Raw genomic sequence first — 22,301 nt, forward strand, 5'->3', positions numbered from 1 at the left:
AGCAAACCATTATTTAATTCACTGTTTAGTCACACAGAAAAGCTCACACTGCAGCAGTAAGTCACGCTGCTTATTGATTAAACTAATTTCAAGATCTCAGTTAGAGCCAGATGATGTGTTTTGTGCTACAGTTTATTGTGGATGTGGTGTGAAACTCTAGCTCCCGACCCTGTGTGCTTACTGAATCGCTTTCCACAATAATAAAATCCTAAGCCAAGCTCTAGTTTGGTCTCTGGTAAAATAAAGCTCCCTTGTGAATAGAGTGAAGACTATTAGATTTGTAGTCCTATTAGTAAGTATTTTTGTGGTAACAACTTCATTATTCCAAGGTCATTAACACACTTCCTCTTTTACTGCAAGTGATTGTGGGTTAAAGTCATTATTTTAGGCATCTACATTTCGTTTATCAGCATCTAATCATAAATAGCCTGCAGTTTCTGGAAGCTGGAACAATAGCTGTCAGAGGGTTATAATAATCCAGGAGACCATTGCCCGCCCCTCCCACTGCCTTCAGCAAGCACCTCCGTGCCTGCAGCTCTGTTCACTGTGGAAGTGTTGATGATTAAAACTAGGAACCTGGGCGTTTAAAGACTGAAAGTACCACTGTGTTTCCTTGATGTGCACAAGCACAGTGCTGGTTTTTCAGCAGTTACCCCTGTATTGAACCACCTAGCTTGCCCTTTGCTGTAAGGTGTCTGTCTCACTAAGAACATTAGGCAGAATCATCCTGTTCTTTGGCTTTGGCAATTAAATAATATACTCTTGTTGTAGGTTAATTTTGGTAGCTTGTAAGTAGGCTTCAGTATCGTGTTTTCATCACTGAAATTTCCAGATTTTCAGTGTCAAATTGGAATCTCACAACAAATTTTCTAATTTTTATGAGTCTCTACTTTTTGTTTAAAAAGGAGACATATTGCACTGATACAGGAACAACTGAAAAACATTTCTTCTATGTGTCCTCTAGGTTGTTTGTTTGTGTGTCTGTGGCAGTACCTTCACCCTTTATTTATGTATTCATTTCTTTGGGAATGTTGTTTTGAGCAAATCAGTGTATAAATCAGTATTCCACCACCATTTCCTGTATCAAGCCAAATAACATGGTAGGAATTGTTAAGGTCTAGTTTAATCTTCAGGTATCCCAAAGAAGGCCAGTGAGAATTTAGAGTGAGGGTGAGGAATACAGGCTTCTGACACATCATAATAGTGTAGTGGCATTTTAAAACACTATTTTTTTTTTGTCAAAATCCTATACTATTTCTGTCATTCACTTCAATACACCAGGCTCTTTCTGACTTATTTTTAATTTTTTAAAATTTCTTTTGATTTAGAGTTCTATTTACATAGCTTGGTCCCACAGCCCTCACAAAATTATAGGATTTCTTCAGTAACAGTCCTGCACTTTCATATATTACAATATGAGGAAGGTTCTCCTTCAGTGTTGAAAATGCTACACATCTGGATGGAGAATGAGCTTAGGATTTCAACAGCAGACCCTAATTCCACCCTACTTCTTTCCCATGTGTCTGTTGTATTGATTTTCAGTTTGTAGTTTTTATGTTTTTTGATGAAAAATCAGTATTGGAAATAACTACTAGACAAAATGGAATTTCTCACCACTCTGACATATTTGATTCTCATATTTGGTTTTTATTAATGAGATTTGTAAAGTCAAGCTATTTTTATAAATAGCCTTCCCTCTGTGCACTTCATTATTAATCTTCAAAGAAACTTTATAAAAACCAGCTTTTTGTCACACTTATCTCTCGTGCTTTTTCAATAATGTAATGGTTTGTCCTTGTGGAACCAAGGTGATTGTTTCTACTCCGTGCAGTAGTGACATGAAACACGGATAGCTCTCCATTTTGCCATTTATTTCAGATATAGTTCCATAAAAGTGAAGGGAAATTTCAGTTCATATTTTGTCACTCTAGGTCTTAAGTTTATTGCAAGAAACCTAATTTTTAAATTATTCTTTTTAAATTTTTATTAGGTGTTTTGCTCAGCCTGTTCCCTGCTTCTGTGAGATCAATGCTGACACCAGTGAGACCGTTGGAGACAAAAGGTACAGTTTGATGTATTATTATTCTCTAGAAGGCAGTGCACTCTGTTTTTTCATTATTTTCTACTTAGCAAGTGAGGTGTAAGCAAGTTGTTAGGGAGAAAGAGATCCGAGTAAAAAGAGAATGGACATATGATAGAATTCCAATCCCTTCCACTTTTATCGATGTTAGGCCTGATACAAATATAATACCTAATTTGTTTTCAGATATTAAGCCATGATTGCAAAAAATGTTATACAGAGAATCACATCATGAACAGTAAAGCCAGATAAGCAAGTTGTTTTCCAATTTTCATGATATTCTTACTAGTCAGGTAGAATGAGACCTAAAAGTTGCCTTTTGTAAAACACTCTTACCTCTTCTCACTCTTCAGTGACAACAATGGGAAGAAAACTTAAATCATATTTTCTAAACAATGAGGTATGAAGTTTTCTCATAACCAGCAGTTTGTTTGAAGTCACATATGGTTACATTTCACACGTGTAAATGTGCTCGGCGCTTATTCAGCTTTGGAAGTGTTGTTCCAGTTTCATACCAATAAAACTGTTCACTGCACACTGGTGATTTTTAAAATGAACACATTTCAGTTCAATTTGGTTTGTTCTCTTCTTACTGCAAAGTGAATGTCTCCATTTTATACTCTTTACTCCCGAGAAGGGTGTTAATGTGCTGCTTTGGCAATTGGTGATGCTAACGAAATCCAATCTCTGCTTTCACAGTGAAATTGCCAAAGTTATAAAATATTGAGCAGGCATATCAGTCTGGAAATAGTTAAATAGGCTGTTTACTGGGATATTTCATTGTGGGGGCAAGAATAAAGTGGTTTTCAAAGGGGCAACCTTCCCTGCAGCAGGGCTGAGTGCCTGTGTTGGAAGTTGTGGCTGGAGCTGCTTACCAGGGCTGCATCCCTAAGGTGAATCCATGCTGCAGTGCAGGCCTTTGGAGATCATTGGATCCAACTCTGACTGTTGGTACTGACTATAGTGAGAAGGAAAATTCAAAGTGTACTGGGAGATTTTATGGCTTTAGAAATTTGTGCTGCACCTTCCAAAAAAAAAAAAAAAAAGATTGTGAATGTATCTTATATTCTTTCCAGAACAAGCTGAACAGACCTTATGACTGAAAAATGCCATGAATGAAAAACTTTAAAACTCCACCTTCTCATTTCTTCCCCCCCACTATTTCCTTAATTCCTGCTTTGAATTTAATGTGTTTGGGGTGTTTTTTTGGATTACAAATAGTTTGTTTGTTTTCATTACCAAATTACAAAACAAAACTCTTAATTAAACAGTTTGTACAGAAAACAATTAAAAGACAAAATGTTTTTCTCTTGCTAGCTGGATAGTTACGTGTTGTGTGGCAAAGGAGCAGTTGCAATGTGTGTTTGTGTAGGAGGTTAAATCTGTTGTCAGGGGTTTGCAATGACAGATGCAGTGTGTTCCTATGGCAGTGACAGTGCCATTAAGAGAAATATATTTCCTGTAAGCCTTTCAGTGGGTTGTGGGTTGCATTTTAAACCTCCTCAAAAAACCAGGTACTAATATTTGTGTAAAAGTGGCTGAAAGCTCCTCAGGAAAACAGTAACTATTAGTCCCATGTACTGTTTATTATGAAAGGATTCAAAATGTTTAAGTTCCACATAAGCTAGCTCCAGACAGGACATTTTGGAGTCAGATTGTCCTGACTCCTGAGGCCAAATACTCTAAGTCACAGTAAGAACACGGCTTGCTGTGACCGCTGTTATGGGGCCTTCAGATTTTCACAGAATCTTTTTGGTTGAGATCGGCCCTGATTTCTCTGAAAGGAAAAATATCCTTTCTCACTTGTACATTTGTTCTTGTTTGTATGGAATACTCAACAAGAAGGTTCACAGTTGTAAATGCAGGGTAAAGAGGGACAAGAATGAAATTAACACCTCTGAGTGGTTCTCACGTGGAAATTTAGCATATTTCTGCTCATAGGGCTCTACATTGCAGCAAGTCCTGACCTGAATGAACTGTGCTGGCATTGAAACACATGAGACTATCCAATGCTCTTCCAAACTGGGAGTTGTAAATCTGTCTTTTTTATAGGCCCTTTTTATTTGGAAATCTCTCCTCTGTACAAACACTTTTGGAAGCTGAGCTTTCTTCCAGAGTTCCCAGATGTTAGTGAGGTAGTTGTTGTGGGGCTGTGCTCTGCATGGTAAACTTTGTCTTGCCAGCTTGTAGGGAAAATGCATTCCTAAACTTCCTGGAGAACATGTGGGGAAAATGAAGATTAACAGAATTCATAGGAACTAAATAAACAGCTGCATAAACTGGCATTAGGAACATTGATGAATGTTTCTGCCTTTTATGTTTCTTTTTACAGCTTTGGTACCTAATTCTATGCTACAGAGACAGCTCAGAGGAGCTCCATCACATGAAACTGATATATATATTTTCTTCTTCTTTGAGGTCCATTTTATTTTTGTTGCAATTAAAGATCTTGCTCTTAATCTTGAGAAAACTTGGCCAAGATAAAATATTGTTGCCTTAAGCAAATTGTCCAGCTTCTAGGAAAATGGAATTATTGTAATTACTACTGTTGCTTAGGACTGGGAGAGAAAGCTGAAGGTAGAGTAGAAAGATTGCATCTAGAGCATAAAGGGTGCATCCTCTCAAAGGGAATTGAATTTTCTATCCTGAAACCTAATACTAAGCTGTTTGTAATGTTGAATTAATCTGTACTATACTGTCTTAGTTTAGGGTAAATTTGGGAGGAAACTTTTGAATGGGGTTTTTTAGGAAACAGATTTAAGCAGTCTTGATCAAGACATTTTGCTCCCTATAATGTCTAGGCAGAACTCTCAGAAATTAATTTTTCATTTGAAGTGAGAATAAGAACAACTTTCCAAGGCACTAAACAACCAACCAAGATAACAATGTTTATATCACCTCCAGATGAAAGAATGAATCAAGTAATTATTTTTACTCTTAATTGGGAAAATCTTGCTATTTGCCATGTCAAATTGATATTTTGAATGCAGAGACATTATAAGTTACAGTGCTTTCATATATGGAAGAAGAGTATTGTTTAGGATGATAAAAATCATTGCCTTTTGAATAGAGTTGGGCTTTTTTTCCTCCTGGTTTGACAGTAAATTAGGGACAATAGGGATATTTGCCTTCAAGTCACTCTGCAAAGTAGCAATTGTCTTAACAAGTTTGTCAGGCAGGATCTGTTGATTCATGATTTCAGACAATATGGAACAACAACACCAGAAAACAAACATACATATGAGGTGGAGGGTAATTTTGCTGGGTATTGCAGAATAGACAGGGTAATATAGAAATCAAAAGAGTAAATGCCAAAGCTGAAGCCAGGAATTCAGAAAACAAGTAAACATATACTGTTCACATGGTAGTGTAGTGGTATCCAGCCATGTGAAGTAGTTAACATCTGCAGTCATATGAGGAATAGATGACACTGTGGAGCTTTTGTTTGTTATTCTGATTTTTATTCCACTGTGCTCTTGCAGTGTTTGTTAGGGAGCACAGATGAAAGTAAAATAAAGATGAGATTTCCTCAGGAAATGACTTTTTCTTTGTCTCTTGTGGAAGTGTCTGTCCAGGTGTGTCTCACCTCTTCCCTCATTTGGATAATGTATACAATGAAGTATTGCTAGTTGTGATTGAGGGAGAAAAAGATCAATGGGTCAGAAACAGTGGAAACACTGAGGGTGGTCTGGTTCGAGGCTGTATTGTTCTTTTAAATGGAATATGAGGGGGGAAATCCTGATCTCACTGAGGTCAATGAGATTGAGAATCTCTAGCCAGAACATGCTACTGTTTTCTGTTAACTTAGTGTTTAAAAAAATACTGAACACCCAATCTGCTGGAGAAACGAGGGAGAAAGATTCAACTGTTTTAGTTCACTTAATGTTCACTTTCACTGTTTTACTGTTCACTTGATGTTGGCCTCATCAGAAGACAGGCAGTGGTAAAATTAGGCATGATAACTATAACTGTAAGAGATACTTCCTTCAGCCTTTAGCTCACATTAATCTTCCTCAAAAAAGTAAAAGGCTTATTTACCGAAATCTGATAAAGATGTGATGCAAGTGCCATTAATTACATTTAGTTTTTAATTTGTCCATACCTTCAGGAATCTGATCTTCCTGGGTGAGTGACATACTTGTTGCCTTGGAATAAATTAGAATTTCAGTTTTTACAAAATTTGTGGAGATTGCCTGTTGGAAACATCCCAAAATATCTAAAAGTATATACAAATTATTCAGAGAACTCCTCACTCTACTTTCTCAGGATTGTCAGGTGTGAAGGTGAAGCTGATTTAGGGATGGTTTCTTTGGGGAGTCTGTCACTTGTTCTCATTAATTTTCTTAATTGATACTCTTAGGAATGAAACTCCTTTCTAGAAGCACGTTGAAAACAGTTATTGAAATTCAGTTATATTCCTTTTGATTTTTACTAAATGGAAAGAATCTGCTCAGCTTTTGTGCAGACTGAGCTTCTTCTGGATAGTCACAGTGTGTGGCTTGTTTTTGCTATGAGTTTATCAATATTTCTGGGTTATGCTACCATGTCATTTTATTGAATACTCTCTCTTGAGCTTTTGCTTGAGTTAAAATACATTTTAATTTCCTCTCTAGTACTGATTTTCCCCTCATTCTTTAATTGCAGTTAAGTTCTCATGAAATTGTTTATTTTCATTCATAGTTCAAGACACTGCCCTTTCCAGACAAAAGGAGTGTATTTATGGCTTCTGCAGGGCATGATATACAATCAAATAAGGCATTATATACCTTTCTTATTTACTGCAATAAAAGCCAATATACAGTGACATAGTTCTTTCTTAATTAAAAAGTTACAATTTTGTGTTTTCTTGAAAAAATACAAATATTTCTGAAATCAGTGTACAGTAGCATTTATTGTTTTCCTTGGATAGTAAGTTATAAATAAGTAGCTCATGAGTCCATAGCTAGAAGTTTTACTTCCTGGTTTTTATTAAATCCTATGCTATTTGCTCCTGATTTAAGGCCCAGGAAAAACTATTATAAATTGCATGCACCAGCTTGCTGAGTTACTGAGCCAGTTTACTTTTGCTTCTCTAAACAAAGGACTGTGAAGCATAAAAATGTAATTCAAGGGAGTTTTGCATTGAGTTTTCACTTTGAGCTCTTATAACCACAGAAAACTACCATATCTCAAATTAAAAAAAAAAAAAAAAGAAAGCAAACCAAGCATAATTTCCCTTTTTGGTGAGATTTTTCTGTCATATAAAAATGACACTCTTTCTCTAAGAGCATTCTGTAGAAACACTTAAGAAGTTTCTTGAAACTGGCACAAAATTTTGTTTTAGTCACCTAAGTTAGATTACAGCAAGTCAAACACTCTGAATGTTTCAGAAAAATGTGCTGACTGGTGAACCTATCAAGAAGGGATTTACCTAAATGCTGTTCTCTCAAGATGATAGTAGTAAATTACTCCTTTATAGGATGACTATTTCAAAGAAAAAGTTATTACACTATATATACATAATGATAATGAACTGTTAGAAAACTTCCTGCTCACTATGAAGTTTGGATAAACAGTTAAACCCTAAGTTATTTCTTCATGTCATGTTACCTGTTCTACATGGAGCGTGTACAGGAAGAGTTTATGGGGTTTTTTGTAATTGTTTCTGTAACATTATGACTTTAGAACCGTTTTCCTCCTGTTCTTGAGCTCCATGGGAATGCATGTGAGGTGGAAGGGTGGTTGTGAGTTACCCTATGGGTGTATCCAAAACTCTGGATCTGAATTCTGACCCTGTCACTCGGCTCAGACCATTGTGTAACCACATTTACTTATTGAACATATAGTCATTGGGCTATGTCAGTGTATACACATATTTTGTGGAAAAGAAAATCCAGCTTAAAACAAAAAAATGTCTTAAGGATTCTGGGGACAGAAAAGGGCAGCATTCAAGGAGTGAATATGACTCTCTTATTGGACTAAGTACCAACGATACTGTTAGACAAATACCTTTTTAGAAAATCGACAAGTGGCTAGTGAAAGTATAAAGAAGAAATATAGAGAGATCATTTTTCTGTTATTGCTGTGGAATGAAGGGCAGAATTTCTCCTAGAAATCTGTCTTTCTCCAAATATATTTAACAACACTTGGAAAGTTTTGGTTGTCTTAGTTATGGTTCTTTCTGTTCTATTTGTTCTTGGCATATTAATTTATAAAATACAAGGAAGACCCGTTTACGCCTTTATTTCAATTTCAGTTTTATTGCCATGCTTTCAGGGAGAAGTACAACTTCTGTTTTAGAACTGTGAAGAATAGAATAAAGAGTAGCCATGTTGCTTTAATGTCTCTTTGCATTTTAGGGACAAGTGTTAAAGGCAGAATATACTATGAGAGGCAGATAAGAAACACAGTTTTCTTCCATTGGGGAGGGATTTGCAAATTTAGCCTCTAGACCCGGTGTGAGTGAGTGCAAATCTCTACTACTTGAACATATTGAGACCAGGTGTGAGTCTGATCCTTCCTCTCTTGTGGGTCATGGAAGTTTCTATTCACTGTTTGAACTTGCACTATGGCTGTCATCAAACTATTACTCCTCATTATTTAAGAGGCCAGTCATTAAAAGGACTGAAAAACGTCAGATTTGTAGCTTGCCAGGCAATACAGCCGAGTGGTAGCACTGTTGTCATTTAACACTAGCGAAATTTATGTGGCTATTCTTGGAGACAACAATAAATAGCAACCTCTTTGTAGTGGCATGTGCTCTACATGATGTGGAGATTCTGGTTTCCTCTTTAAAGACAGCAACACAGCCTTCAGGTACCTCAGAAGGAGCTGTGTTAGGCATGGGGTGGGTTTTGGATATATCAGTATAATAGAAACAAAGTCATTGATGTCGCAGATTTTTTTTTGTTGTTGTTTTTAGGTGCAGGTGAAATAGTGAACCTCTCAGAGCAAATATTTTCCCTGGAACATTGCAGAAGTATTTTATTAAAATACTAGGGGGGAAAGGTTTGAATAATGTATTTTTGTGCTGTGCTAGAGGAAAGCTCCAAAACTTCCCTTTTCCATCCCTCTTCAGATCCTTGGTCAGGATTTAACATTTGTGTTTTTTCTAAAACTTCCTCTATTAGACTTTCTGTATAATAATTTAACAGAATTACATTAACATAGCCTAGAGCTAGGAGACATCCTTATCCTTATGCACTATAACAAAACCTAGATACACTAGGACTAGATAAAGAAATCTATCCCAGTGTTACATGCCTAATTTCACTGAATGAGTGCTTTAGAACAAAATAATAATAGAGTTTAAATACAAGCCAGAAATCAAGACAATGCATGCTTCACTATGTAAATTAACCCTCACAATTCTTTTCAGTATTACCTTCCTTCTCCCTACCTGTTGCTCATAGAGATCTAAAGCTGATAAAGGCAGGGAACACATGAACAATATTTACTGTATTCCTATACAGGATAGGCTGTTCCATAATTGACAGTGTTTTCCCATTTTCCAAAAATACTTCTTAAAAGTTAGAGGGATGTGTCTTTCTGGACAGCAGATAGAATAAAAAAACCAAATATACTTTACTTTGAAAGAAAAAACGTGTGTCATAAGAACAAATCTTTGGTCGCTTTAGTACATCTATTGTAAAATTTGATATTTTACCTATTGTTTTAAAACTCTGACTTTAAAAACATTTTTTTGTTATTAAAATTCGTTAACTTAATGTCATTAAACTCTTGCTTTTGAACAGTATTTGCTTGAAGGAAAATCTTACAATAGAGTTTTCCTGATAAGTTTGGGAGGTTGTTTCTTGTTAACCCTCATCAAATGTTTTGAAGTAACTCTGTAAGGAGGACTTCTTTATTGTTAATATTCCTCTCTCAGTATTTTTTGTTCTTTTTAGAGATGACAGTATAGATTTTTCTATCAAAAATACATATCAATCCTTTGTTGTTCATAACAAGTAATTTCATGAACTTATATTTAATTTATATTTAAAAATATCTACCACAGTGGCTCACAACTTCTGAGGTCCGAAAGTACTTATTCCTTTTGAAATTGTTTACAGTTGCATCTCACACCTATTAAAAAAATCACAGCAGTTTTATTGAATGGAAATACCTTGTCAGTTCAGAGAGTCTGTCAGCTAAAGAGACTTAACTCTTTTAGAGTTTTCCTTTAGATGCTTAACCACTAATACTTACCAAGGACACCTATTGCTTTCTCCTATCAGTCACTTGGGAGAATCTGCATGGAATGGAACAGGCTGAAACAAGTCAAGGTGCAGATATGTGCTGCACATATGTTTGAAGGTCAGGTTCAGTGACAACCAACACCCAGATTCAGTCCACAGCAGAATATCTCCTGGTCCTGGAAAAGTTTCTGTTGTCTTTTTTCTTTTTTATCTCTGTTTTGGAAAGCTGCAAATAACTATATGAGATTTTTGCTATAAAGAATTGCAAATTTTTGCTACTTAGGCATTAATTTCCTAGGCCCAGGATGTTGTAAAATGTCAGGTATTTAAACAATAAGAAAAGAAACCAACTCTCTTTGGTTTTGACTCTCATAGAAAATCAACCTACTGGGATTGAAGGATTGAACCTGATATCTGTGAATGTCAGGCATTTAGATACATGGTTCTCTATTGGGGCTGTTTTTGAGAATTCAGAATCCTACAGTAGAAAAGCCAAGGTTGTGTATTGTGTCAGCAACCAATAACTGAATTATCAGGCATAGTAGATAGCACCAGACATGTCAGAATGACGTGGCTCTTACTACAGAGTCTCTCATCATAGTAAAACCTGCTTCAAAAATCCTATTCCTTTTGAAAGGTCATTAAGTTTTGTTATTTTCTGTGATAATTATCTTCTCTTTCAAGTATGCTGAGACAGAAAGATTCCAAGTGAGACAAACACTGTGAGAAGTAGGTAAATTCCAGATAATAGCTGGATCTCATTTGCATGAGAAATAAAATATTGTGAAGAGATTGACAAAATATGTCACATAGCCAGAGACAGAAGTGTTTGAATGTTATGTCCTCCATATTCATCTTTGTATTTTGAAGTAGCTAGCTTTGTCTGTCTAATACTAATTTATTCTGATACTGCATTCAGATTTTGTGGAGCAGACTTGTTTCTCAGCAAGTTTTATGTGTTCAAAAGATTCAGTAGTTGTTTCAGAGTCTGGGGAAAAAAACGATGGGTTCTGACCTCAGCTGTAACAGCACAGCATGTTCTGCTCAATCAGTAGAGTCAGCACCTCCCAGTATCAAGATCTTTAATAAGATGCCTTTGTGTCTTGGCATAACTTCTTACCAAATGTGAGTATCAATGGATATCACTGCTGTCAGTCAGTGTGCTGTGGCCACAGGTACTGAATATGGGCCAGTTGAACATTTCAGCCTTGAAACCATATGATTTCTAATGGGGAAAGGTAGTTTCAGTAACACTCCGGGTGAGAGCTCCCTGCTATTCCATATTCAGAGTGCATCTTATTTTGCTTGTCAGTAGGTCCAGAACAGGCCATATGGGGGAAAAAAAATAAAAATCAATCCCCATTCATAGTCCAGCTTATTTCCTTTCAGAAGGCTAGATTTGACCCATTTTTTATATGTTATATCCCATAACTGAATTTATTACCTGTAATCAAAGCCATTTAATTGTGATTGAATAAACAGAGTAAGAACCACTCTTATGCTCTCCGTCTTGGATTTACAATTTCAAAATGATGGCAATATTTTTCTAATAAAACTTTAACTCATTCTAAAGTTGCCCCATAAACAAAGAAAAATTAATTATTTTGTTAGATCTTCCCCCTTTAGAAAAAAAAACTTTTTAAGAAGATTTGTAAAATGTGACATGTCTGTAGCTGCTAGTTGGTAACTAACATCTACATTCTGTCTATGCAGTACTAGCCTCACTTAGTGGGTCTTCTAGTATAAGTAATGAAGATCAAATGGGTTTCTGGACTTTATTTGCTTTAATAACAACTTATACCAACTGTCACTGGAGGAATTAAAAGAAGTCATGATGATCTATTCGCTGAACTGTTAATAACACTAAAGTCTTTAAAATGTTTCTGTATATTTGGAATTCACATGTAGAACTCCAAGGAGAATTCGCTTAGAGCCATTCATGCTGCTTCTCTGCAGCATGCGTGCATCAATTGCTTGGGACAAACTTTTGCTTGTTTTGAATCTGCCTCTGTTCCCAAATAAATATTTATACTGGCAGTCACCCCATTTGTTTACCAGCCATTCACAGATTGAACTGCATTTGAAGAATTAATTGCCTTACATAAAGATGCTGTTTATTCTTTGACAGCAGGTTTCTGCGTTGCCCCTCTAGATGGCATTTCTAAAAACAATTCCAGATGGAGACATGCAAGGTATTTCTGTGTTCCCCAACAGCTTTAAAAATAGATTCCTCTGCATGTTTCACACTGATCTCTATGTGCACCTCTGAGCTGACCTGAGCTATAAACACTTTATAAATAAAGTATGCTAAAACAGTAGATGCATATTTTTCCCCATTTCATACCAGCTTGCTTTCCTTTTATTTATTTATTTATTTATTTGCTCAGCTACATTAAAAGAAAATTATGCTTATGTAGAATTGGACTTTTAGATAAGAATGTCTTGCAGGGTTTCCTAGTATTTTGGTTTGGTTTTGTTCATGTTTTACCAGAAAGTTGTATTCAGAAGATATTCATTGATCAACGCTCAGTTGAAAAACTGCAAATCTCGTTTTAATGTACCTGAAGATTTGATTCAGTGGTGTCAGTTAAAATATGTTATGTACAGAAGCATGACTTGTTTGCTGAAGCTGGAAAGAGGAAGTGAAAGCTTTCCTACGGTGTGGAACAATAGAGAACCACTGCAGCCACAACTGTAGCCTGCAGGCTACAGGAGATGAGGAATCCTACTCCTATTCCTCTCCCATGTATTCTGTACTACTAGATACAAGACATAGGAAGTCAGCTCTCTGCAGCTTATCTAGTGATTAGATTGAGCAAAATAATTTTGACACATTTCCCACCTAGATTTTAAACAGGCTGTAAAATCTCTGGCATTCTCAACCAAGGCGATCATCTGTTATAACATCATCACTTGTTAATGATTTCCTTAAATTTCCTGTTAAAAATAGGGTAATCTGAGAGCCAGCATTGGCATCCATACTCATAACTTGTGCCCATAAGGAATTCTTTAAGATGGATATCCTATTGAGGTAAAACTATCAGCCCTGAAATTTTTTTTCTTTGAATGCTAGATAAATTTTAATGTTACTCAACAGCAGTAACTGTTACTCATCAAAATGGTTCATGTCTCTTAAATAGCATAGTAGTGTTCTAGAGGGCTTTTAATGGACAGTGTCATAAAATGTGGAATATTTTCTCAGTGAAAGATAACAGTCCAAATTACAATATTGCCCAATAGAGCTGTAAGGTGCTGGCAGCGTTCAACTTTTCTGATGGAGTAAAGGAAAACTGAAAGGGCATATGTTCTAACATGAACCAAAATCCTCTCCTTTTTTAGCAGCCATGCAGTTAATGGAGTTAGAGATGTGTGAATGCTTCTCAACCGAGCCAAGATGAGAAAAACAGAGTTAAAACTCATAGTGTGGTCTTCAGACAACTTTCAACTCTGACATTTTATGAACAAAGTTATATAAAATATACCTGTAAAATACAGCATCTTTCAATGAAGCTGTGTGAAAGTGAAGCATGCTTGAACTGCTTTTATAACAGCAATATTGCAGTCATTAAACTCTTTTCTTTTGTGAGTCTGAAGGACGCTTAGCAGTCAAGATGAGGAAATGGGGGGAGGAGGAGGGGGGAGGGACAGACTCATTCTCCCACTGAAGCTTTTCAGGGCCGGGGATCTTGTGCTGCATGGCAGCAGACTGGGACAGGAAGACTCAAGCTATCTCCATTTGACTATTACTTGTAGAGTCTGCTGGGAATAGGAGGGATCAGGGATCATGTCATGACCTAGTCCACTTTGCTTTATAAAATAGCAAGCGGGGAAAGGAATATGTTAGGTATTGTTGGATATTTCTAAGAGATTTGCCTTCCTGGGTGTCTTTGGATTCTCATTGTGGGGAGAAGACGCCTTCTTGAAAAACATTCAGTGTGATCATTCTGTTACTCTGCCGTGAGAGCTGCTTGTCCTAAATAAACAGCCACTAGTTTTTGAGACAGTCCTGTGAGTTTTTCCTCCTGATTACTTTCTAGAGTTTACTAAATAATTAAATTATATTCTCTAAGTCTTTTCCTAAAATGAAATACACGGTGAAATTACTAAATAACTTAGAAAGGATGTTCTAGGACTTTTCTTTTGGTTTTGTTTGGTTTTGGAGAGAGGGAGTGAGATGTCAGAAAGAGTTCCTGATGTTCTATTTACAAAATTTAATGAAAGTTTGCTACTTGAGTCCTGATCACTTTTCACTTTTCTATTTTCACATTCTTATTTGCAAATGAATAATTCTGGAATTACCGAGATAGTATAATTTTGCATATAGAAGTCTGATTTTTTTTTTTTTTTGTCAGAGAAGCTTTTCGTATTCATATTTTGAATATGAAATGCTTTTTAGAAAACTAGGAAGTTTTCACAGCTCCAGACATCACAAAGATTTAAGAGGTGATGTTAATTTTGTAAACATCCACTGCTTTCTATATATCTTGTCTTGCCCCATGCCCTGCCATAAAAGAAAGATACATGCAGTGTTACTTCCAAAGGAAGAAATATTTTTCCCTTATCTCCCCAAGCCTGTAAAAGCACCTCCCAAGATATTTTAAAGAAGATTACAGTCTGCACCACTGCAGACTTGAAATGCAGTTAACAAATGGCATGCTATCTGTTACAGGGGAGCTGGCTGTACGTGCTCTATCATTTGAGCCTCATGCAAATGGATCACTTTCATGGACTATTCCATGAATATACTCAGATCACAGGGACAAATAACTAAAGGTGTAAGAGAAAGATGCAAAATTACACCTGTTGTTTTTTCACTGCAACAAATATTAGAGATTAAGATGTAAAATAAAAGCATCATATACAGACTTCCCTTTTATCCTCGGTATTTGTTGAAAAAGCTGGAGGGGATGTAATTTTTTGTTTGTTTTTCCATACTCAAAGCAGAAGATGGGGAGAGTGATAAATTCTGTTAGCCCATTGTCATTAACTGCTAATGATGGTGATTTAAGAAAGGATATTAATTAGATATTCACTCTAAGGGAGAAAGAACAGAGGTCAGTGAGTAGCACCCATTGAATGAACCTTCTGAGTAAGTTACTACTTATTACCCAGGAAGCTTCATTTAAGAATTTCAGTGTTGCTCAATGGTATACATCCCACAGCCTGAGCAATAACCAGTCAGGAATGATAGAATAGATTTTGGGATGATTTTAAAACAAACAAAACAAACAAAAAACAAAACCAGAAGTAAACAAAACAAGTATATCCCAGAAGGCTTTAAGGGCGAACTTGGGCTGGCTATAATTTTGTCATAGAGCAGTCAGAAAAACCGTTCCTGCTTTCTCATAATTACAACTTGAAATTTTATCTATCATTTGTACTCTTGGCTGTTTATCAGCATTGTGAAAGTACCACTCACATCCTTCTCCCTCTTCTGAGCCAGCATTCCTGATATGCTCTTTATAGCCCAAATGCCTCAACTGAATCCCAGGCAATCTGAAACCAGCTGAAAAACGTATGTTCATTGCAGGGGGATTTGGATCAGGCACAGCAACAAGAACATTGCAAATTAGGAATGATGTGGAAAAGTGGGTGTCATGGCAGAAATATGTGCGTGGGTGCTTGTGTAAAGCCTGTACACAATATGCTTGTGCTGTTTTTCCAACCATTATTTTTTTTTTAGCTGTTTATTTTAAAAGAATGCACTCTAAAGTTTTATTATTGATTTGATGCAGATTTTCACAAAAAAAGAAAACAGGGAGAATCTATATAAAGATGTTTTTCCCTTATTCTGCAAAGCAAGAGAGTTTGGAAGTTGGGAACAATTTGACGAAGTGCTCTTGAGAGACACACAGGAATACCTTACTTTTGAAAGAGCAGCTAAAGTGTAGCACTGACCACGTATCATTTGAGAAAGATGGATGCTGAACTGCTCAGTGCATGCTGACGAGTGATTACACAATAAACAAGATTTGGCCAAACAAATCTCTCCTCATGTCACCAATATACTTTAGTTGCACTTTTCCGGATTCATCCTAAAATGCCCCCTCCTCATGCCTCCTGTTTTCTCTTTTTTTCTGCAAGGACTTCCAAATGCCTCATGTGTGCTGACAGCACCAGGCATTCATTACCGTGAGACTCACTGTCAAGACAATGAAACTATGCAGGGCAGGATGGCGTTGTCACTGTCTTCTTTAGAGTCTGCCTTCAATATGGAAAAGGTTCTTAAAACAGCTCTACCGTGGCTTCTCTCATGTCGTTGTGACCTTTTGTTTTTGTGCAACTGGAACTTCATTAGTTTGTTACTGCATGCACAATTTCCAACGGCTGCTTTGAAGACATGGTAATTATAGTAATAATTTCCAACTCATTTACTAGTCGTTGACTGTTTTTTTGCAAAAGTGGAAATAAGGTCTTGCCCAAACCACTCCTTATTGAACAGTGATGCCTTAAGTCAAATCTTTATCTGGAAATTTTTTTTCTCCAGTACATTTTGCCAAAAGCCGTCATTTTTCCAAGGTCTGTGCTTGTAACTGCATTATGCAAACACTAATACTGTAGATCATTTCACACATTAGTAATAGGGGAACCATTTACCCATCAGAGGAGGAAAAAAATCTATTAGATAGAACACTTCATTTACTGAAAGCTAAATAAGTTGTTATTCTGTGAAAGTTTGCAGTTACTGTGCTTTTCCTTTAAGCTTGTGAACAAGCCTTTGGACTGGGCTGCACTGCTTACTTGATCATCATAACCATCAGTAGCTTCACTGTAGAGACTCCAACAAGAACTCCCTGTTTTGGGGCTTGGTTCTGCAAGGAACTGAGTACCACCTGGAAAGTATTTTATGTTCACAGCTTCTGGCTAAGGCAGTTTGAACTGACCTAGGCCTTTGGCCAGGATTTATCATGAGAAATATAGGTATCTTTTCAAAAGGAGCCAAAGAGAGTCACGTGTGGACATAATTGGTAAATGCACAGTGCTGTCCATTTGCACATGCAAATTTGCTAACATAAATACAGACTGGCATGTGTATTCATTAGTTTATGGGCTCTTAGTACCTGCTTGAATTTAGCCCTTAGCGTTATTAGTTGCTCTGACTGAATGCTATGTTTTGACTAGGTGTAACCAGAAGATCTGAGTTCTGGTTCAGTTCTGATGTTGTATTACCTGAAGCTCTTTGAAGCCTCATTGAAGTCTGCTCAGCTGAGCAATGCACAAAGGAGAAGCCCTCTTCTCCTAGCTGCTCCATGGGAAAGCAATCATTTGTCAGCCACCATTCTCTTCTGCTGTTCTATGGGGCTGTGAATGAAAAGTCGATCTCTGTGTTTCCTGTGGCTGTCCCTTTTGCAGATGATTGGTGTCTCAAGCTACAGAACAGCTGAGCTTCAGCATTAGCTGCTGGTCCACAGTGATTTACTTGAAAAGCTGAATGCAGTGGCATACTAGCTATTGAGTGATTTTTCTCGTATTTGTTCTCTGTTTCCTGCACTTGCTCAAATTGGAACAGTTGTGTTAATGGGATGGCAAAATGTTGCTCATGGGATAGTATTTAAGATTTACCACCAAAGGTGACCACTTTGGGAGCAATTCTAATGGTGTCTAGCCTGTTGTTGGAACTGGGGAGTTTCCTCCTTCAGCTATGACGATCCCACAGCACTTTTGTATGGAGTGCTTGGGTAGTTCCAGTTCATGAAAGGTTTTCATGATTAATATAGCAAGTACTCTGAACACTGATGGAGGAAGAGGAGCCATGGGTTTGGAGTGTCTCCAGCAGGAGCCCACTGCAGCCATGACTTTGACACTGTGCAGGCCCTGCACTTAGTAGAATACATTTATTTAGGCACCCTCTCAAACGAAAGGGAAATGCTCAGTGAGGCAGATCATATATTACACATTTCAGTGACAGTTCATTTGTCACAGATCTAGTAACTGAGCAAATGGTGCAGCTCTCTTTGGAAATGAAGGTTATTTTAGTCATTTAAAAATAATTTTTTTTGCTAATGCATAAATGAATATCTAACATTTTTAAGTGTGATTACTGGCCTGAATGCAATTTGTTTTTAATTGAAAGCACAACTCCTATTAAGTAAAGGAATTTCTAACACTTCCTAGTTCAGCTGTGCCAGAAGCTTATAAAATGCTATTATCTTTTTTGAAATTTAGAAGTTTCTACTTATTGATCATGAGGAAGGGCTGCAGAGGGCTTTATTAACAGTTACTGAAAACCAGTGTTGAGTCAAGCAATTTACTTTTGAATGGTCAGTTATGGTTTGTGAACAGGGGACAAACATGCATGAAAGACTGAGGAGGTGATTCTGCCCCTCTGCTCAGCCCTGGTGAGGCCTCACTTGCAGTCCTGTGTTCAGTTCTGGGATCCTCAGTAAAAGAGACATGGAGCTCCTGGAGCAGGTCCAGCAGAGAGAAACAGAGATGATGAAGGGACTGGAGCATCTCTCTTAGGAGGGAAGGCTGAGGGAGCTGGGGCTGTTGAGGCTCAAGGAGACGTGACCAAGAGGGAACCTCCCCAAAGTCCGTCAGTGACCGAGGGGAGGTGTCAGGGGATGGAGCCAGGCTCTGCTCGGTGGTGCCAGGAAATGGGACATGAGGCCATGGGCACAAACTGATGCTCAGGAAGTTCCACCTGAACATGAGGAAGAGCTTCTTTACTGTGCAGTAACCAAACAATGGAGCATGATGTCCAGAAGGGTTGTGGTCTCCTTCACTGGAGACATTCAAGAGCCATCTGGACACAATCCTGTGCCCTGTGCTCAGGGATGACCCTGCTTGAGCAGGGAGGCTGGACCAGATAACCTGCTGTGGTCCCTTCCAGCCTTGCCAATTCTGTGAAAAAAAGTTTTAAAATCATAATCTCTTGTCTCAAGTAAAAATTTTTGTCAATTTTCAGATTTTATAAAATATATACTTTTATATAAAATTGTTAATTTTACTGAAGCAAATTTCTTATTTTTTCAGGTATGATTTTTGTTTGTTTTCTTTCTATGTGGCCATCCACTCATTTTTGGGATTTGAAAGCTGGGAGAGAAGCCAGATATTCCTTTTCTCTCTCTTCAAAAGTGAGTTGACATTAGCACGGAGTGTGCGATGGCATAGCTGGGCCACTATGGCTGCAGGGTAAAGCCTGCTTTTGGTGAACTGCAGTTCAAAGCTGTTTGGACCCAACTTCTGTGGATGATGCTGATGGTGTTTACTCAGACACAGACCTGACAAGGTGACATCTTTGCCTCTGAGGGCAGATTGGTGCAGAGGTGGTGGAAGAAGGATGTTTGAGGGAGAGGAAGTTGTGTTTGTGCATGGTTGGCCCAGCACGCACTATCCCTGTCACTATGGGGCTTCACAGGAGAACAAATGGAGAAGCCTTATTGAGTTTCTGTCAGACCACTTTTAAAAACCTGCTATTTCAAATTTTATTCATATCTATATAAATTGATAAAGGGAGAGAGGGAAAGTGTTCTTTATCTAGTACAAATTCATGAGAACGTTTCCAGATCTGATCTGAGGTGTGTATAATGAATACACTCCTTTCTATGTTGTCATGAAATAGCTTTCCATGTTTTCTCTGGTGGGAAATCATCCACATTAAATCACATCATAAGTGTGCAGTCATTTGGATTCTCAAGGCAGTAAGTTTTCAATTGCTTTGAGTGTTGCCCCTTGGGAATGCCAAATGTGGTGCTTGTAGCCTCATTTCTCCAAAGAACAGAGACACAGTCATGGACAGAATATTAATTTTTTTTTTTTTTGCTTGTGTAAAAAAGTTTTATGCTTTATTTTCCCTTCATACAGATAATTTCATTGCTGTCTTGGAAAACAACAGTCTGTTTAGATGGTTAAAACGTCAGTAATCATATAAATAACTTCCCACCTGTAGTAAAATTCTGGCCCAGCTGTACCAAGCTGTGCAATTTGACAAGGGACTGATTTCAGTTTGCTACATAGCTAAAAAAAGAAGCCAGGTGAAACAACTGAATGCTGACATTTAAGTAGGAGTAATAAATCAAACTGGTGGGTGGGGGAAAGGAATGTTCTTGTCATCAAAAAGAGGCCTGTTTTTTTCATGTGAAAATGAAATGCATTTGCAAAGGCTGGCTTGTTCACACTCCATACCATTGCATATTAAAAAAAACTACTAAACAAACAAAAAAGTATAATTACAGCCTTTTAGATAAGTTCAGTAGTTTACCAGTGTCAAGTATCAAATTTACTAGAAGAACAGCTTGAAAATATTTAACATGATAATTGCTTTCATTTCTCTGTTCTGGTAATCTCTACACTTGTAATACTGCCACAACTCTCTTTGGTATCTATATTTGTAAGAGCTTTCATTGAAAACTGAATTGATCAGTCTCAAAACTAATCGTTAACTGGGAGATATCCCTAGGTCCAAATTAATTTCATCTGTGTTTGTTTCTGGCATGAGAGGAAGCACAGTCAGTGTGGTGAGATGTCTGCAGGAAACCTGCACAGGTTGAGGCAAGAGAAAAGTGAGGGGTAAAAAGCTGTAGCAACTTCGACATGGGTAGCACAGCTCAAGCTTTTCATAGTGGCTAACAAGTAAATTTACTTTGTGGAACACAACAGAAGCATGATTAACAAAATCTTCCAAAAGCAACAAATCATTTTGTGTTCCACAAAGTAAATTTACTTGTTAGCCACTATGAAAATGATTTGTTGCTTTTGGAAGATTTTGTTAATCATGCTTCTGTTTGTGTCCCACCCAACTGCTTACTTGGGAGGTCTTTGTTCAGTTCTTTATTACTGGGCTAGGAGTTACTCCTGTAAACCTGTAATGATTCTCCAGTTTGTCCTTGGGGAATTAACTCTGTCACAGTCAGAGGAAACTTCTTTTCTTGAACAGATAAGTTCTTTGTTGGGCCTATGTAATACATACACATAATACCTCTTGATATTTTCCTCTCACAATTCCTCCCTCTTATGCCCTAGGTCCTGCAGTCAGGAATGAATGCTTTCCATCATCTGGTGTAGTTAAGTGCCATCTTAATTTTAGGCTTTTAGGCTGAATATTCAAACAAAACATATGTGTCTATAGGAGTGAATAAAGACTTCTCTTTCAAAAAACCTTTGCAGGAAACTTATTAGCAATAATAAAAAATACTTTCTGATCCATAGCAGAATACTTGAACTCAGGTATGAATTCCTTGAAATCACTGAAATTTTCTTCCTGACTGAAATTTTCTTAATGTTTCAAGTGATGGATCATTGAAGTGTGTTCACAGTGTGTTGAATTTACCAAACTTTAGTGTAATTTTGACACAATTGCTTGTGGGTTAATTATTCAAATGACATATATGATGTGTCTCATTTCCTAACTGGGCTTGTATGTCTTTTATAGGAATAATGAACCATATTACTATAAGCTATTCAAAAATGCCAGTGAATTTATTTGTTGCTGTTGTTTGCTGGATTTCGTAGAGTATTCTTGTGCTAGCTGACCCACTGCAGTTCAGCTGCTGGCTCACAGGAGGATTTTTTTTAGCTCACTGCTTTTCTCGTGAAGGATTTATTGTCATTGAATCTGCTTGATAGAAGATAACAGAGCTGGAAATATACCTGCAACCTTGCTTGTGACATTTCAAGGACCGATATGAATCATGCTAATATTAAGTCATGATTATTTTTGCACAGGGGTGAATGTATGTAAGCACATAGATGTTCTCTCTCTCTCTCCCTATATATATAAACTTGTAGAAGAGTCAAGTGACAAATGGGCGTCAAGATTGCTAGAAAATATAGCTGAATGCCACTAGCTAGAATTACAATCTGATGTTACATCCACCTGGTGCTGCAGAGGACTCCTGAAATTAAAATTTAGGCTATTTCCCTTCATGTGTCAGTGGTGTGTGTGTGCTGCAGTTCATAGACTGATAACCGTACATAAGGCGATCTATTAAAATTAATTTTAATGAGTTATGTGGGTCTTACATGGATTATAATACTAATGATGATTATAGAAATGAAAGGTAAAATGTCTTTTTTACAGAAAGCTGCCCATCTACTCTCCT

General features: G+C 37.1%; 1 long non-coding RNA gene across 2 annotated transcripts in view; it reads left to right on the forward strand.

Moving 5' to 3' along the window:
- Positions 1-22,301, forward strand: part of LOC148224235 (uncharacterized) — a 244,344-nt gene that overhangs the window by 51,780 nt on the left and 170,263 nt on the right. Inside the window, exon 2 of one of the 2 annotated variants that reach the window (XR_015802206.1) lies at positions 1,991-2,934. This is a non-coding gene — a long non-coding RNA (uncharacterized LOC148224235). Of the gene's footprint in view, positions 1-1,990; positions 2,935-22,301 lie in introns of those variants that run through there. The other variant, XR_015802207.1, reaches the window with a different exon arrangement.

The sequence above is a fragment of the Sturnus vulgaris genome, chromosome 3 (assembly GCF_052056855.1).
Source record: "Sturnus vulgaris isolate bStuVul1 chromosome 3, bStuVul1.hap1, whole genome shotgun sequence".
Classification (NCBI taxonomy): Eukaryota; Metazoa; Chordata; class Aves; order Passeriformes; family Sturnidae; genus Sturnus; species Sturnus vulgaris.